Raw genomic sequence first — 19,641 nt, 5'->3', positions numbered from 1 at the left:
CATTCACAGAATTGTCTGCCAGCGAATGCACAAATTTTTAAATTTACTGAATAATAACATCCTGTAAAGTGGAAACTCAGAACTGCACTAAAGGTGTGGGTACTTTGAAAGGTTACAATTTTAGATTATATACATTATTACTCAACTCCCTAATATAAGAAGGTTTTTAAACCAGAACTTTGGTCTGGACCCCATTATCCATTTTTTCCTTTCGGTATCAATAAACATACCAACTGCAATAGCTGCGGTGGCACTAAGTAAAATTTTTCCAATCATCTCTGAAACGTTTTTTATCTAAATTCATTTTTAAATATGTTTGCACAGTTCTGCAATTACAGAATGTTCGAATATACATGATTATAATGTTTAAAGTCTAAACCAAACACAAGTACATAATATAACACATGCCCAAGGTGCATCCAGGTATATAGTAATTATACCTACAATCTAAGATACTATTTAAAACATAGTTTAGAATCCTAAACCTCAGAATTATCAGTTACAACACTGGAAGTTAAATACAGAAGCAGACAAGGTATAGTTGTAAATCTTGTTGTAAATATAGTTGTAAAGCACACGATTCCCTCCTAATAGCTGTTTGACAGCCAACAGACTGTCCGAGCTGTCTCTGCTTGGCAAGCACACAATTCCCTCCTAATAGCTGTTTGAGAGCTTGCGCTCATTTGCTCAATGTCTCTAAAACCCAAACTGGGGTTGAGTTCATTTGCAAGAAAACTTTAATTATTCTCAGATTATAACCATTCACATAACTGTCTGCCAACTGTAAATGTACGCTGTCCCAATTACCGTAGCTGCAGTGGCAACAAATAAAACTTAAATCCACTGAATAATAACATCCTGTGAAGTAGAACTTCCTAACTGCACTACAGGGTGAGTGCTTTGAAAGGTTACATTTCTAGACTATACAATATTTAACTACACACTATAAGAGTTTCTTTAAACCGGAACTTAAATCTGGATCTCGTAATCCATTTTTTCTTTCTTTCCGTATGAATAAATTATTCCAGCTGCAGTAGCTGCAGCGCTGCCAATAAAATTTTGGCCAATTATCTTTGATAGAGTCCTAGAAAATGCAATAATAATATTTCGCATTTTAAAAATAATCAGTCATTTTCCGCAAGTTATCAAGGAATGTATAGCAGATGATAATATCTTACTCATACTCTAATTAGACATCTACTGATCTCAATACAATATTTTAGTTTACCAATTCAATGTAGTAGTATAGTTAAATTTACTTTTCTCACAATTTTAAATAAAAATGTCTGATGAATCAGCTATTTAAGTTTAACAGACTTAAAACACGATTAATAAGCTTGAAACATTCTTTTAGCTGCCAAGAGATTAAATTATGGCTGAGTTAATATAATACAAACTAACATATATGAACTACAATATTAGCTAAAATACCATAATCATGACAAACTGCTGTTGGGATACTTTAAACTATGAACAGACAACTTCTAATTATCAGAATGTCATCATGGTTGAGGTCAACAGTTTAGAGCGAAAATGACTACTTACTGTAAGTTTCCATAGAGGCAACATCCTCAGACTTACTACAAAATATACTATTTTGTCCGCAAATCTTTCGAAACCTTGACGATTTTGGAATTTAGTAGTCATTCTAATTTCATATCATGAGAATGAGTGTTTTGCGCAGTTTAGATAAATCAGGAGAAAAAATAAAACAGCTTCAAAGTTGACAAGTTTTCAAACTTTGTCAACCTACTTTAACTTTTAAGCTTCATATCATGATGAAAATGTTTTATGTTGGTCAAATAAGTTAAGAAGCAAAATAAAACAACTATAAAAGTATTTGGTGTGAAATAATTAGCAAGTATTAGATGAATTAAGTCTGTTTTGTTTCGATTGCAGTAAAAGATGAATTGATGATGATACAATTGATCCGTACTGAGAAAACAATATGAAAATCCTAAATATTTTGAATTAATAATGACAATTTGTGCATGGAAGTGTGTTCATGTAAAAGGTTCCTGTTCCAGCAGAAGCGATCCATACACACTTTGAATACAACAATACTGGAAACTCTCAATACTGGTACAAATGTAAAAATGAGATATTGAACTGTCTTTGTCTGGTAATTTGTCTGACCGAATGGAGAAAGAATATTGAGACTATTCCTACTCAAGATGATACAATTGTCCATGTGAAAATTATTAGTCTACCGATTTAGCAATCAAACCTTATGAAAGACTATAGAGGAGTGTAAGTAGAGTACATATATGATGCTTATACTCTATTTGGATAAAATGGTTAAGTGATTGGTGGTACAAAAGGCCAGAAATATCTTATTGACCAAAATGCAGAGGGCTTTATAACATATCATTATAATGTAGCCTGAGATCTTTACTAATCGTTGATGTTTGGAATGCTGATTATAATGACATTTTTCGATTTGTTGTACAACAATTGCGTTTGCAACATGTTAAATAGTTTTTACATCATTGTCAAATGACTAGCCTGCGGCTCATTCTCTCTTCAATAACGTAATTATCGTGTTTTTCAAATCACAGGTCATAAATTTTTGTGTCACTGACAGTTACCTTAATACGGATGAAGTGGAAAGTAGCCCTTATAGCATGGGCAGCCCTGACAATAGCTGTGGAGTGCTTAGCCTTGTTCTACTAGTCTCCTAAGGCCCATTCAGAAACAGAATGGAAGAGAAGATAATCACCATAGAGACCGCTACAACAAGCGTTTGATGAAATTACTCTGTTGACATATTCAGACCACAAGAAGCATAGGGATTCTAGCAATAATTGTGTAACCATGTCTAAAATATGTTAACTTGTTAACACCCTGTCTCGCCCTGTAGTCGTGCCAAACTGTCGGCTCAGGCTACACTCACTCTTGTGTAGTATTTGTGGACCTCGAGTCATGAACACTGCAACACTATGAGTATCAGCGTTCCTTCCAGGCCCGACTGGTGCACCTGCTGGGCAACAGAAATTGCACATTAATACTGGACACAAACTGAATTATTGCTGTTGTGAAGATGCGATCATGATTGTTTATCATTTTCATATTAACCTTATTTGTTGCTGTTTATAATTGAGTAGCTATTTTATCACCCGTTATCATCAGCCATGACCATTGTATTCTGTTGATGCTGAGTGACAAATTCAACTGTATTTATATTGATATCTTTATCCCACGACCGCACGAGCGGAGCGGAAGTGTGGGAGTTTTTATGATAAATGCATGTGCACAAAACTTACGAAAATTATTCATCAACAATGAGACGAACCCTCGTCAAGAAATTTCATCAAAAAATTTAAGCATCGGAATTTAAAGTCGTTAAAGTATAATAACGATACAAAACACATTTAAACCTATTTAAATATGTTACCAAGTCTTTGTAAACCTACGATAATATCTTAAAACTTACCCATCTGATTGGATTATACACAAATAGACAGATTAATTTGAACGAAAATTGCCACAAAAAGCTTGAAAAGCTCGGTTTAATAAAAGTTAAGACCGAAAATTGAAACGCCAATAAAGGCGTGCGACCGATTGTAGAACTATTTAGCAGTGCGCATTTCACGAGAAAACCGTGTTCATTTCATCAGTCTATGGCCTTTTTTATTTGTATTCGAATTTATTCGAAGGTTTCTGTAATAAACGTAGACCGTTTGAGGCGTAGACCGATTTACAGGTACGAAATTGTGGTACACAGTTTATCAGCCTGTGTTTTTTGTCCAATCACCGAAGGTTTCATTATTTGAAACGTTAGCCGAAATTCTTTACAACTTATGTACAAGCTAGGGCCGAACTGCAACGCCCCTTCATGACGAGAACATTTTTTATTTTGCTACAGTTTTAGACGCTTGAATGCTCATACTCGCTTTCTGTTAAAGATCGCTTATCATAATCATTCTACATTAAACGCAACCAACTTTCAAACTGTGTATAGTACACAGTAGCTTGCCATTTTACTTCTAATTTTGCATTTCAGAGTTATAATAAACATATTTCTTTATTGTTGTTGAATTACATACATTACAGTAAGTTAGGCCTACAGCTTTGTAACACTTTTATAACAGCTTTTAATTTGCTGCAGTTTGCAGAAATCTTCGAGACGCATGAACGCTCATAGGTTTTCTATTATTGCTATATTACTATATTAACAATATTGGTTATTTTAATAATATCAGTGCATTTTACTTATAATATTGGCCAACATTGCATTTCTCCTATTGCAAGGGAGAGATATAAACATGTAATATTTTCCTTTCATTGTTGTTGTTTGTCATGACCAAACACTTTTTAAATAAATTTTCTAAAAACCTATATAAATACCACAACTTCTCGATATTGCTACCTATGACGTTTTGAAATGTAAACAAAATTGTGTATTGGTTTTCTATTATTACTATATTAATAAAATTGATTTTTCTAAGAATATCAGTGCATTTTACTTATAATATTGGCCAATATTGCATTTCTCCTATTGCAGGGGGAAAATATAAACATCTTTTCCATTCATTATTGCTGTTTGTTGTATATAATAACACCCACACCCAGAACATTACAGCTACCATTGCAGCTATCCTATTGCACTGCAGAGCCATTTGATTGCTAATATTGCATTTCTCAACCATCAGTACCGTTTATTTTTTTGCCAATATCTCTGGCCATCTCTTTGGTCGTGGGCTGTATGACAGTGGAATTTCTAGTGTATATAATATGGAATAATACAATACTCTCATCAACTTGTCAACCACTGACCATATTCCATGTCTTACTTCCGTGTCAGTTGAGACTAATTATTGTGACAGGCGCATTCCTTTCACCTGAACATAATCTACTTTCCTTTTCTGTGACAATGGTAAATTAGATAGTGGTACATGCTTCCTGAAGCATCCGTGTCTTACAGAAGCATTAATAGTTAACAGCTGATCAAAAGGTCTTTGCACACACTTAAATCTTCTATTCAAATACAATGTTCTTGACTTCTTTAGCAAATCTAACAGAGGATCATTGCAAGAACATCAGTAAAATCTGTAAAAACATATTGTTCTGTTCATATTCACTGGCATCATAATGAGAATAATCATTATCATTAGCATTACTAGAATATATGTAACAATCATGAATTTTCTAGGTAAATAATAGTGATGCTGAAGCAAATAAATGTTTCACAAAATTAATATGTTTTCACTTTAATATTTGAAAATCTGTTTGATACATTTTGAAGTAAGCATTCAATTTTTGTGACAAATTTAATATGGATTAAAGTAAACGTATCTTACATCATGAAACATACTACCATTTAATTGTCTTTGTAATTACATATGCATTCTTAAATGTGCCTATATGTGTTTTGTATCGTTATTATACTTTAACTAATCTACAAAACGATGGTTAAATTTGTTGATGAAATTTTTATACAAGGGTTCATTTCATTGTTGATGAATAATTTTTGTAAGTTGTGTGCACATGCATTTATCATAAAAACTTCCAAACTTCGCATCCGCTCGTTGGTCGTGGGAATATCACTTCTTGATATTGTTAGCTATGACGTTTTGAAATGTAAACAAAATTGTGCATTGGTTTTATACTATTACTATATTAATAATATTGATTAATCTAATAATATCAGTGCATTTTGCTTCTAATATTGCATTTCTCCTATTGCAGGAGAGATATATAAACATATAATCTTTTCCTTTCATTATTGCTGTTTTCTGTACATAATTACACCTAGTACATTACAGCTACCATTGCAGGCACCGTTGCAGTTATCCTATTACACTGCAGTGCCATCTGACTACTAATATTGCATTTCTCAACCATCAGTACCCTTTCTTTTTTCCAATATCACTTTGGTCGTGGGCTGTATGACAGGAGAATGTTTAGTATGTAGACTCACATTTAATACGCCTGACAGTCATAAGAAAGGTCAAATACTTTAAATTTATCTGATGTGATTAAGTCAAAGACAAAGCTGTCCTGTGCCGCTGTTATGTCTGTACTCTTATGAGGAACTGAAAAATTAACTATCTATATGAATAAAGCTGAGATGCTGTGTGTATATATTATGAGGTGTTTCAAAAGAATGTTATAAATACCAATAAATAATAGTCATGTACAAAGAGATATAAAGAAGAATAGGTATCTCATCAATTGTGGATATATAATCAACTAACTGCATTACCCGCCTGCTGGAACAGATTCACGTAGAGCGTAAGGTTTAATGAGAGTTGTCTTTCATACTGTAAAACGACTCCAAATAGACAGACTACTGAAATTGTTGACCTGATCAAACATATACAGTAAATGTCAATAATGTTGGGAAAAACAATAAAAATCTGCAATGTGTTTTACAGCTAAATGCGTGTATAATCTAGTAAATATTCTAGATTCGTGCATCTAGATTTATGCATCCGTTCTTACTCGTCTATATTTGCAGTTGACGATCGCGCACTTTTGCCGCCGACTTCCCGACTCGGCCGACCGGTCTTTACTCGCCGAGCAGTTGACAATCGCGCTCTTATACTCGCCTCGCTATCAATCGCCTCGCACTAGCAATCAATCGCTTTGCACTCGTCTCGCAATCAATCGCCTCGCAATCAATCGCCTCTCACTCGCAATCAATCGCCTTGCATTCCATCATTTTGTAATCAATCGCCTCGCACTTGCCTCGCAGTCAATTGCCTCGCAGTCAATTGCCTCGCAATCAATCACCTTGCAATCAATCGCTTAGGACTTAATCGCCTCGCAATCAATCGCCTCGCAATCAATCGCCTCGCAATCAATCGCCTCGCAATCAATCGCCTCGCAATCAATCGCCTCGCACTCGCCAACTCATTTATCCGGAGCGCCGCACCTGGAGACTCTCACCGCACTCGGGGCAAAAAGGTACTCACTCAGGTACATAAAAGTTGTACCATAATACGTAGACTCAAATTTAATACGCATGACAGTCTTAAGAAAGGTCAAATACTTCAAGTAGTTTATAATTGTCCTTTCTGACAATGTCAGACAGGACAGTAAGATAGTCATTCAAGTGGAAAAACTAATGCAGGCTATGTTAAACTGTGGGAGAGACTGTTGGAAATTTATATGATGTCATTAAGAGTCAAAGACAATGTTGTCTACGCTGTTGTTATGTTAGTACTCTTATGAAGAGCTGAAACATTAACTATCTATATGAATAACGATGAGATGCTGTGTGTATATATTATGAGGTGTTTAAAAAGAATGTTTTAAATACCATCAAATAATAGTCATGTACAAAGAGATATAAAGACGAACAGGTCTCTCATCAATGGTAGATATGTAATCAATAAGAGAAACTCGGGGTGGACAAGTCATGTATATAAGATGAAATGGAATAGGTTACTTCTACAGCTAGTCCACTCACAGCTCTACTCAGCAGGAACTAAGAACCAGAAGCCTCTTCACCTCTTGTTTAAGAATGTCATGAATAGAAACACAAAGAAGGGGACATACGTCTGGACCATTGGCTAAAAGCTGAGATTGGCCAGTCTATAGAGTTATGACTTGTAGAGCATAACCAATAGAGCAGTCAATATCGACTTGATGGAGTTCTCGTAGTGACTGCGGCTTTTGATAGTTTAACCACTCATAACCTAGAAATATTTACCCTTCACTAATATTTACTGGGAAAGACTCTTCAGCATCAAGAGATGAAACTTTAAAGAAATATTAAATAAATAACAGATGAAGTGGCAAAATGCTATTTTATTTGACTTCTGATCTAGAATTATAGTGATCAGAGAAACAGTATTAAATAGTACCTTCAATTGCTCGACACAAAATTAATATTACACAACATTCTTCGCAATATTTCATGACATCATTAGTTCATGTTTATCTTTGTAACAGGTAAGCTGGAATTATCCTCTCTTATAATGAGAAAGTTGATGAAATGATTTTTTCTGGTAGATAAAAATCTTTTTAAGGCTTTTTAACCTTATTCGTAAGGCTGTAAAACTTAAACAAATGATTCACTAGATCTTATTAATTAAAGTTGTAAAAAAGGTAACTTCAACTGTACTAGTACGCTAAACTAATAAACGTTAAAATGCTGTAATGAGATTAGTAGATGTCTAAGTAGAATATTATTAAGATATTATTAGTGAATATACAGTCCTTGATAGTTTGCATAAAGATGCTGATTATTGTTAAAATATTATTATTGTTTTTTATAGGACTTCAAAAAAAATGATTGGAAAAATGTTGTTTAGTGCTACTGCAGCTATAGTAATCGGGATCGCGTATGCCTATCGAAGAAAAAACACGATAGATCACGGGATCCAGAAGTAAGTTTTAGATTAAATGCCTTCATATATTAGGGTAGTTGAACAATATACAGTCTAAAATGTAACCTTTCAAAGCGCTCACAAATGTAGCGTAGATAGGAAATTTTACACTATAGGATGATATTAATTGATGAATTTAAGAATTTGCAAATTCGCTGGAAGACAATTCTGTGAATGGTTAAAATCTGTGAATAATCAGGGTTGTTGGCAATTTAAAAAAAAAGAAAAAATAACTACTGCATAAAACTTAAAGTTCACTTAAACTATGTTTCAAACATTTTGTAATCATCGTCGGGGGTTAGAATTGTGCCCAATGCTAATGCCTTGCAATTCTTCACTAACTTATTCAAGGTTGTCACAATTTCTTCAAAATACAGCAAGTCGTCGCAAAAATGGCTCTTGCAGTATTCACTGTAAAATCGCTTTCAAAAGCTTCTAACACTGAACTTGATGAAATAGACAACAATGATTTTGACTGAAACATAATGGTATGTATATGATTTGATTTGCGAATACGATTACATAAAGTCATACATATAGTTAAACATGTGTGATATGAATGTGAAAGTTTTGTACGCTAATACTAGCTGGATTCACAGATTAATTTGTTCATGTATGTGTTCTTGCGCAAATAAAATTGTCTTAAAAAAATTAATGAAAAGACAACTTTCAGAAAATTTAGCTTTATGAATAATATTGTCTGAAGAGTATTTATGCTCCCATGTCAGAGCTACTGAAGTACGGTTTTTACTACATTTTCAATAAAAGACTCATAATTCTTTTAAATTATATGTTTATGTGTTATATTTTCATTTTTTATTCTTTTCATAAATTACTTGGTACATTTTATGAGTAGTTTAAATCTCATGCACTAAATTGCACTATCATAGCATTAAATATATTGTATTATTGACAATTAAAAATGACTCCAAAACTGGAAAAGTACTCAAGCCTCGAGCAGATTGCAGTATTAAAACTTTTGCACACAGAGGGCGTCTGAGCTACCGAAGTACGGTTTAGGTTGAAGGCACCATATGGCTGTGAGTGTCTGCTTCAACCGCCATGCTAGAAATGATCCAAAGCTTTCGACAAAGACAGGATTGATAGTCAATATGAAAATCAGAGCAGTAAACTAGCAGATATTTCAAATCCTGACAACATGAAAACTATTAAACAACTCATCTTGGCTGACAGAAGAGTGAAAATCGATGACATACTAGAGAACATAGGAGTCGATTGTGGTACCGTGTACAGATTAGTGTATAAAACATTAGGGTAAAGAAAGTAAGCTCATTGTGTTCCAAAAACAGAACTCGTTCCTTACAGACAAGTGGTTGCTAAAGACATCGCTTACCAACATTCACTAAGATGGTTTGTGAGGTTTAGTTCTACCAGCTGTTGAAAGGAAAAGAACTACCTACTGAACAGAATTGTAAAAACCGATCAGATTTGGGTGAGCATGACTAAGAGAAACAACCATATAAAAGGAAACTTCTGCCATTCGTGGGAACAAAACATTAAAAATTCACAGACTAAAAAGAGAGAAAAATAACAAATGAGAAGGTCTCCAGAAAATAGCTCACTAAAATGATGCACAGCTCGCACAACTAACAGAACATTGATTGAAGCTGACAAATTGGGGTTAGAATTATACAGACACCCACCATATGGCCCAAGCCTGGCACTGGCTGATTTCCATTTATTCGTATCACCTAAAATCACAATTTGTCATGACAGGATTGTTATGAGTGGCTTTGGAAGCAGATTATATAATTCTATGCTAAGGAAATTAATGACTGTGTGACTAGGTCGGAGAGTGGCATTAAAATCAGCAGTGAATTTGTAGAAAATTGAAAAGTTATATACTGTATCTTTATCTAGATTCAAATTAAAGTTTCTTTTCAAGTGAACTAAACACAAGTTTGGGTTTCAGAGACATTGAGCAAATGAGCGCAAGCTCCCAAACTGCTCATGAGAGTAATACAGCCGGTTGTCAAACCGTGACAGCCCGGCAGTCTGTTGGCTGTCAGACTGACAGATGCCCAGAAGAAGGTTGGTATACCAAATTCAAAACTTAGAGTAAACATAAAAATTGCTGTCTTTACCAGCTACCAAAAGAGTAATAACAATTGACAGTAAAAAGTTAGCTACTGTGTCTGGTGTCTATGCTACAAAATAACTATGGCTGTTGATTTTAGGTTTATCATGCTAAACACTTGGATTAGGCCTGTTTTACTGGATTCACAACTATAACTTGTCTGCTTCTGTATTTAACTTTCAGTATTGTAACTGATAATTCTGAGGTTTAGGCTTCTAAACTATGTTTTAACTAGTATCTTAGAGTTTTAGGTAAAATTACTATATACCTGGATGCACCTTAGGCATGTATTATATTATGTACTTGCATTTGTTTTAGACTTTAAACATTGTAATTATGTATATTCCAACATTCTGTAATTGCAGTATTATAATTATGGATCAGCATTTGCCTTTGACATTCTCATTAATGCTTTCAACCTGTGTTCATCTTACAATTGTTTGCATGAAAAGTATTGGCTTTTATTGATTTAGCAATAAAACCTTATGAAAACCGGACATAGAAGTGTAACGGCACATTTGAAATGGAAATATGACATTTAAAAATTACAAATTAAAAAATAGGGAGCGGTAGAAAAAATTAATTTTGAAGCAAATTTCAAAACTAACAAATGCAAAAGGTACTATTAGTTAATAATCAAAAGTGTACATTTAGTGTGTGCATACATCATACGGTATATGATAAAAACCTGATAAGGGCTGTATAGCTCAGTGGTTAAATGCGTGGTTTGAAACTCACCATTGCAATCTCCTGAGTTCAAATCTGGCACGCAGCAAGCTTTTCATTCCAAGATATTAATAAGGAAGGCTCAAACCAATTTTTCATTAGAAAGGGTTGCCAACTCTTATACTAATTGACTGAAACCGGTAACGTGTTCTAGCTACAAGGCATAGGAGATAAGAGGTATCTTTCTAATATAAGGTATTTGCAGTTTTTGAATGCTATTTTTTATGTAAATATGCTTTATTCCTTATTTTTTTGTAGAAATTGACAAAACACCTCAAAAGACAAACGATAACTCTCCGTTCAAGAAAAAAAATGTAGACGAGAGAAACAGAAAAGAAGCTCTGTAAGTCAACTTAATTCAGATTTACTAACATTCTTATAATATTAGTGAGCCAATCAAATAACATAACCCTTCTATACAAGAACATTGTGAATAAATAACCTTCACACATATAGGTACCAGTTTCAGCTAAAGATCAGCGGACACAAACTTGTCTAGTTATTGTCATCAATCAACCCTCACTACTTTTGGATACTCATTTGGTCCAGCTCTCACCATATTTGGTATCGGTGGATTGAAATTCTTAAAAATGATTGAATATTTTTAGGTTGCAACAAAATAGTTCTAACAAATCTGCTGAACAGACTTTTTAACTCACATGACAACGATTGTGTGAGCTACTCATGAATTTTTTCAAAAACATAGATTGATTTACCGATGTAATAGCTAGCAAAGGAATTTCTACCTTTAAACTGACTGGTTCTATTGACATATCCGTAACTTTGTATCCGTTGATTTGCAAGTTGTGATAAATGTAATTTTAAAGTTTTAGACGCAACAATTTTTTTGCAGGGCTGCGCGTCGAAAAAGAAACCTAACAAGAAGGGTCTCCATGATTGAACAGAGAGAACAAGATTAGGTTTGCTACGCTGGTGGAATGTAAGCATATCTTATTATTATCTATATATTGATACAATAGTATGCATGACCTGTGTGTCATGGTCTTCAGCCATGTTTACAGGTCGAGATAAAAAGTGCAGTAAGCAGGATTTAAACCCACAGTATTTAGCTAAGTAAACCAGAACCATTCAAACACTTTCAAACATTTAGGAATAATTGTTCAGTTACTTAGTGTCCATGTTGGTCGGCACTTATGATGATCGCACACGGTGCACATCAGTTCTATAATACTAGTTTCTGGTACTTTGCCGTAGTCATTCTCCTTAGCTTATTAGATAGAAATAATTTATGACATCATGGCTGCAAAGGTTTTCTGTAGTTGGATTTAAACTTGAAATGGCTTTGAAAATTAGTGTCTTTAAATTCTTGGCTTTCCTAGAAAAGAAATGTTAATGATATTCATAGCAAATTCATTGAATTCCTTGCGAATAAAAACACATTATTGCTAGAATACATCTTTAATCGGTTGACCTCAACATGAATACATAAAGAATACTGCAAAGAGAGGTGGCCAGACAGATACAAAGAAGGTAACAAGAACACGTAGGAGCAGATTAAAGACAAACTCAACGTAACAGAAACAGAGAATTAATGGAACAACCAATAATGAGAAATCAAATGAGTGAAGAGAATATATTTGCATATATTGGTCATAGTAGAGAACTAAAGTCAGCATAAATCAATTAATGGAGAAGATATAGAATTTCATAACAATCAAGGGAGCGAATTAACATGACCAAGGAGAGACGCAATAAGCGGAGAAGAAATACAAAGGCAGGCAACTATCAACAGACATCAGAAGAAAGTTCAAATAGATGGCATGAGAATTCAACAATATAGACAACTAGGTCAAATCACTGGCCAACAACATAGATAACTAGGTAATATCACTGGCCAACAACATAGATAACTAGGTCATATCACTGACCAACAACATAGATAATTAGGTCATACCACTCTCAAATCAAACATGTAAAGCTTAGGGACAAAATACAGTAGACGCTCCTAGATTATAAAAAATATTCTGAAAAACCGTTAGGGATTTTACGTTATACGAACAATAAAATACATGTAATATAATATTGATAACATAATAATAATGCATGTTTAGTTTGTGTCAAGATTTTCCAAGCTTTTTCTTTGCTGTATAAAAAAGAAAAACTAGACATAACTTATTAACTTGTTGTTTGTATCTTAACTGTGGTATTATTGGTTTGTATTGACTACTTTTTTATTTTCTTATCACTTCCATTCGTTTTATGGTCCTTTTATGTTTGTCGTTTTATGGTTTTATAAAGTTAAGGGAAGCACAGCTGATGTCCATTTTCAACGGTGTGTTTATTTTTTAAGACATGAAGGTCTATTCGACAAAGGAATAGTAAATAATAAACATTTTGAGCATCTACAATAAAAATGACAAAAACATATTTTTAATATAATAAGGGTGGTATGTAAATTTCCATCGTCGATCTGTCTCCAAGGATCAGTGTTAGGATAAAAGATCGCTATCAAAGATAATCCGACTTGTGACATTCAGATTGGTACAACAACGTGCTAACACTTGCTCCACTCGATCACTTTTAAATATTTGTGAGCAATCGCAAAGGTACATGTACTTATTTTCTGTTTCTTTTACTAGAATTAGAACGATTAGAAAAAATTAGAAAAAAGAAACAATTTTTTCAAGGCTAATTCAAATATTATCGTTAATTAAATCGAGTTTGACAACTTGCACCGACTTGACAATTTACATTATTTAAAATTTTCAAGTAGTACATAGCAAAAACTATATGTAAATTTTTTATGTTAAGTAGAATTTACATTGTAGAAGGTTTTTGTTATAGAACTGTCTAATGAATTTCATATTTAAATTATAACTCATTCAGTTTGCAAGTGTATAAACATCTGTAAAAATGAAAATGGAAAAAAAATATAAAGGTAAACGTGACAAAGAGGTCACAAGAAGAGAACAAGTGAAATCGAAAAAACCAACTATTTAAACAAATAAACACGCCAGCAAAGTAAACATGGCAGAAAGTTGAAAATTGAAGAAAAATATTCAACATGTTTTTTTCAACTCTTCAGTAGTAAACTAAATACTAGCATGAGCTGTCGATTGCCTGTTTTGAAAAGTGGTTTCTCAACAAAAAATACGGAGCTGTAAACCTTTTTTATAGGTTTATCTAGTAGCAGGTATTTTCTCACGAAAAATGGTGCTAGCTGTTTTCTGCAAATTAACAATATTAATTTATCAAAAAAACATTTTTCTCTAAAAAAGAGCTGAAATAAGTTATATGGTATGAAAAATCTTTCTGTTTGGTAATCTCACAGCGTTAAATTATCCTTCGCCTATCACTGTTTTTGTTAAGTTATGTCTGTAATAGATACCTTCTCTTTTTATATTTAATTATTTGTCATCATTTTTACTTTTATATATTTACGATAACATCCTTCTTTTGTGCAATTCAAATAGTTGACTAGACTTATACGTATGTATTTGGTTTTAGGAATGGAAACACGCTCGTCCATTTCTCTCCCCGATTTCAAAGGGATATCTTCCCGACTCCACTGTCTTGTCTCTAAATGTTCTGTATTTATCTATCTTTTTTTTCATCACCTGATCTTCACTGTTCTAAATACATTATGGATATCTCTGTTTCCTCAATCTAAATACCTTTATGGAACTGCAATAGTTCGTCCTTAGCTTGCAATTTAGGAAGTTGTAGTGACAGATGTAGGCAGGTATCCCTCCACCTGCCAAAAATACGCGTAAATTGATAATTGATGTCGTGACAACTGGTTTCAGTAGTTTGAAATTGTCTGTAGTGCACAATTTATGCACCGAGATTACTCAACTTGTTTCAAATCTGAAAAGAATGTCTTGCAACAGCAGCTAATTTACAGGTATAGATAATAGGTTTAATAACTATACTTATCTCTATAGATGACAAACTGTTTCATGTGATTGGCATGGAACATAATATATAAAGTTCTATTGCAATTAGCAATGGAACGTTTGATATTCCAGTACGAATTTCAAATGTGCATTATATTAAACTGTGCAAATATCAAACTGCAAAGTGTGGCGGATGATCGCCGTGTTTCTGGCCGCAGCGATCACCCGCCACACATTGATGGTGGACAGCTGCTATCAAAATATCACTATCATATATATATAATATATACATTATAAATATATATATATAAGAATTAAGGTTGGCGATCTATACCAGACATATATCTGGCTGAACAAAGGGAACCTAATGACCAATACAGAGTCACTACTCATAGCAGCCAAGAGTAAGTGCTCCCAACAAGGCAACTCCAAACATAGATCTATCACGCTAGAAACAATCCCAGATGCAGACTGTGCAAAGATGCACCCGGGACCATCCGACACATCATCAGTGGATGCAAGCAGCTAGCTGGAAACGCATACATTGAGCAGCATAATCATACTGCAGGTGTTGTGTACAGTGATGATGTTGTGTCTATGCGAGGAGTGTGAATGGCCTTAGCAAACTGCAACTTTGGTGGGAAGCTCTTAATAAGGTCAAGGAGAATGACAGCGCTAAGATCCTCTGGGACTTCTACATCCGAACTGACGAGCAGGTCCTAGCAAATTAACCAGATATAGTGGTGGTGGACAAGGAGAACAAGAGAGCTACTATAATTATAGATATAGCAGTACCCAATGAATACAATATAGACAGCAAAGAAGTGGAGAAATATCTTCCTCTTGGAGAAGAGATTGAAAAATGCTGGGATGTAAGAGCAGCTGTAATTTCAGTAGTCATTGGAGCACTGAGTGAACTAACACTTGCCCATAAAATGGGGCTTGCCCAGATATGGGCAGCAATCAACTCAGGTGAGTTGCAGAAAACAGCAGGAACCGCTAAAATCTTTAGGTGAGTGCTTAAACTCCCAGGTCTCTGGTAGGAGACCAAATGTCCATTAGAGAGACCAATGCCCTGGTAGTTAGAGCAAATGTCACCACCCATATGGGTTAAGAAAAGTGAAGAAACATTTTTTTTGTATATATATACTCATGCTACATACAGTACTGTTTCAGCTATTTTAGCCTCATCAGGGCAGCTCAGAGCAGGCGAGGGAGACATATTCCATTGCCAATGAGAATTGATCTCCTGTCATGAGACAACTAAGTTGCCTAACATACTTTAAGCAAGTCAATGTGCTAACACCAGAGTGTTCAAATCACAAAAGTGATAAACTTTGCACTAAGGCTAATAGTTTCGCACCTCTCACAGAGGCCTCAACCAAACCAAAATAAGGGAGCAAGTACTCATGCTACAGACAGTACTGTTTCGGCTATTGAAGCCTCATCAGTGCAGCTCAGAACTGGCAAGAGAGACAAATCCCATTGCTAACACATACAGTAGACGCTCCTATAACATATACCTCATACATGTATTTTATAGCTGGGTGCGATGCTCATATAATATGTCATTTAGCGTGTGCATACTGTATAAGGTATATGATAAGGGCTTGGTTTTACAAGGCTTGTACAGCTCAGTGGTAGAGAGTATGGTTTTGAAACTTGCAGTTGCAATCTCTGAGTTCGAATCCATCAATGTATGAAATTTTAATTTCAAGGTTTTAGTAGCTATAGCTGGACATACCGAAGGACAAAAGACAGATGACAAAGTTTCAGAATTATATACCTGCAGTGTACATATACCTATATAAAGACGGGCTGCCCCTAAAGCAGCTTAAGCCTGGTTCCCATATACGTCGCAAAGCACCGGCGGTAATATCGCGCAGCAAAACACTTGCGGTGCTCAGCGCAGTTTAATGTTCACATAAAAGCCACATCGTTAATAATATCGTAAACATAATTGCGTAATCAAATAAAATGCTCGCTCGCTATGCCGTTCTTATAATGGTGACCTTTACCCGTACAGTGCATTTCGGGAAGGTTTTGCCTGCGGCCGTTTGCGAAATTTGAACAGCGCTAAACTATTGCGATGCCGCCGGCAACTACCGGCGATCCTCGGCGGTCCTCGGCGCATACGTTCCCATTTCATCGCTAATAGCCTGCGGTGTGTCGCCGGTGCTTTGCGACGTATATGGGAACCAGGCTTTAGGTTCATCCTAGTCCGACGACGTATCGCTTTGTGGTACTCAATTTCCGCGGAGCTTTACTTTTACTACCGCTAGGGTAGCCCCGGTTAGTGCTTCCTTAGCACTAATAGTAGTTACAACTCAAGGTGTATGCTTACAAAGAAATGCAGACAAGATATTGCCAGTCGATCTCTACCATAAGACATCAAAACACTTGAGTACAATGGCAAAGATATATATTTGATGTATAATATATCAAACATTTATTTGCCATTGTACTCAAGTAAATTGATTCTTGTGGACCAGTAAAGGAACGGCCAGCAATCATGGACACGTACAAATTCACACGAGCAGCTTTTACTCAGCAAAGTACAGGTGATAAGAATTGTGGCGATGCCAGCCTGAACAGAGATGGCTGTTTGGCTATGTGCATATTGCAGCTTCGATATTTAGTGTATTGGGAGCCAGCCGGCTCTGTGACCAGGCCAGCTCCCTGAGACGAATCGACTTATCTCGACCTGGTATGACCAAGCTACGAAGAACAAAGGGATCAACCTAGCACTAAGTAAACGAAGGATAACTTCTCCTTGTATAGGTATTGGCCAGAGTACCTATAAAATGAGAGGCTGAATAAGAGAGAAGCGAAGCACCTATGTGCCTTCTTTGAACGATTATGTGCAGCACTGTATAATTTTTATATACAAATACATACATATCCTGACTACTACTGTACAGTTGCTCTCATGTTGGTGTGGTGCCGCAAAGGTACATTTCAGGCTTGCTTTACAATGAATTGGACACAAGCTTAACAGCCAAACGATGCAGCTACAGGCCTTTATACTGAAACTGTTTAAACTCTAAACTAAACGCTGTAGTGCCTCTCATAATAGTGAACATACATTAAGGAGGGGATAAATCCCAAGTGTTGATCAGTCATGACAGAAATATTGACCAAACACTGCAAACTGACTTGACTAGACCAGAATGGCTGTAAAAGATACATCAAAGTTTATAAACTCTAAATGCTTTAGTGCCTCTTATAATAATAACTAGCTGCACTACCCAGCATTGCCTGGGTAATAAAAAAGTCTGCACAATAATGTATTTGTATTTAACATATAACCAAATTTGCCATTCTAACTTTCAAATTACATATCATGAGAAAATCAGTGTTTTGTGTAATTGAAATAATTTCAGTAAAAATATAAACAACTGTAAAGGATTTCAAACTTTGTCAAACAACTGTAACTTTCAAACTTCATATCACGAGGAAAACGTTTTGTGCAGGTCAGGTGAATTAAAAAAATCAAAACAGCTATAAAAGGGTGTAAATGTGAAATAATTAGCAACTTAGAATTTCAGAAATATACAAAAGGGAAACTTGTAAACTTCCAAACCAAATGAAGGTTTATAGAATACTGATTAGATCAGTTGCTTGTATAAGGTTGATGAACAGGGATAGTATAACTCCAAAAAACTAAGTGTGGCTTTCTATTTTCCTAGCTACTTCTAAAAGAAAATATGTTTATGTTTTGTGACGCATTCCTGACTAGAAATAAACTTGCTAAAAAGCATTCAGAAATGGTTCATTAATTGGGTCCTTAATTTCCAAATGGCTATGCTGGATAATGCTAGCAACTATATAAGAAGATTTATCATTCGAATCTTGAAAGGCTAATAAGCACCAGCCTAAAGTGAAAGTGAGCAAACAGGTAATTAGTCAATGTGAAAGTGATCTTAAGAGTTAATTTTAACCAATGATAAGTTCAGTGGATGAACAATTAGCCAATGAGAAATTGAGCTACAAACCTCCATAGAGTAGCTGTTGTTATAGTCCTTTAGCTGAGAGGCCATCTGGACGAACGCAATCCCTGGCTTTATCTCAAAAGGTCTCATTTCCGATGTTAGCTGCAATATATTAGCAAGATCATATATGAACCCAGGAAAACAAAAGATACTTTGCCAAATGTATCATATATTCGATGCTTTTTAATCAAAATGGTGTGGAATAGTTAATGTCTCAGAGGTCAGTGTGCGATGAGTCATCACAGGTCAAGGTCAGTGCGCAATGAGTCATCACAGTTCAAAATCAGAGAGGAATGAGTCTTTGAATAAAAAATTTTGAGTAAGTTCATCTTTATAAGCTTAATAATGTGGCTAGTGTCACTTGTCGAACAAGTCCACAAGCACCTGTAGATTCATTTCACTCATTCTACAAACTCATCTATTCTCATGTTACACTTATGGTACAATTACCATACTTGAATATACCATACGTCTTATTTGAGCTATTAGAGTTTTGCTAACATCTATCATATTATAAGGAAAGTATACAAATTCTATATAACGCTGGATATTGACTACCCTGTCCCATAGGCACCTGTGGGTCCATGTCAGCAGTCAGCATATGCATCTGTATATGTATGTGCGTCTGTATA

The sequence above is a fragment of the Watersipora subatra genome, chromosome 1 (genome assembly GCF_963576615.1).
Source record: "Watersipora subatra chromosome 1, tzWatSuba1.1, whole genome shotgun sequence".
Classification (NCBI taxonomy): Eukaryota; Metazoa; Bryozoa; class Gymnolaemata; order Cheilostomatida; family Watersiporidae; genus Watersipora; species Watersipora subatra.
This window is presented reverse-complemented; position numbering follows the sequence as displayed.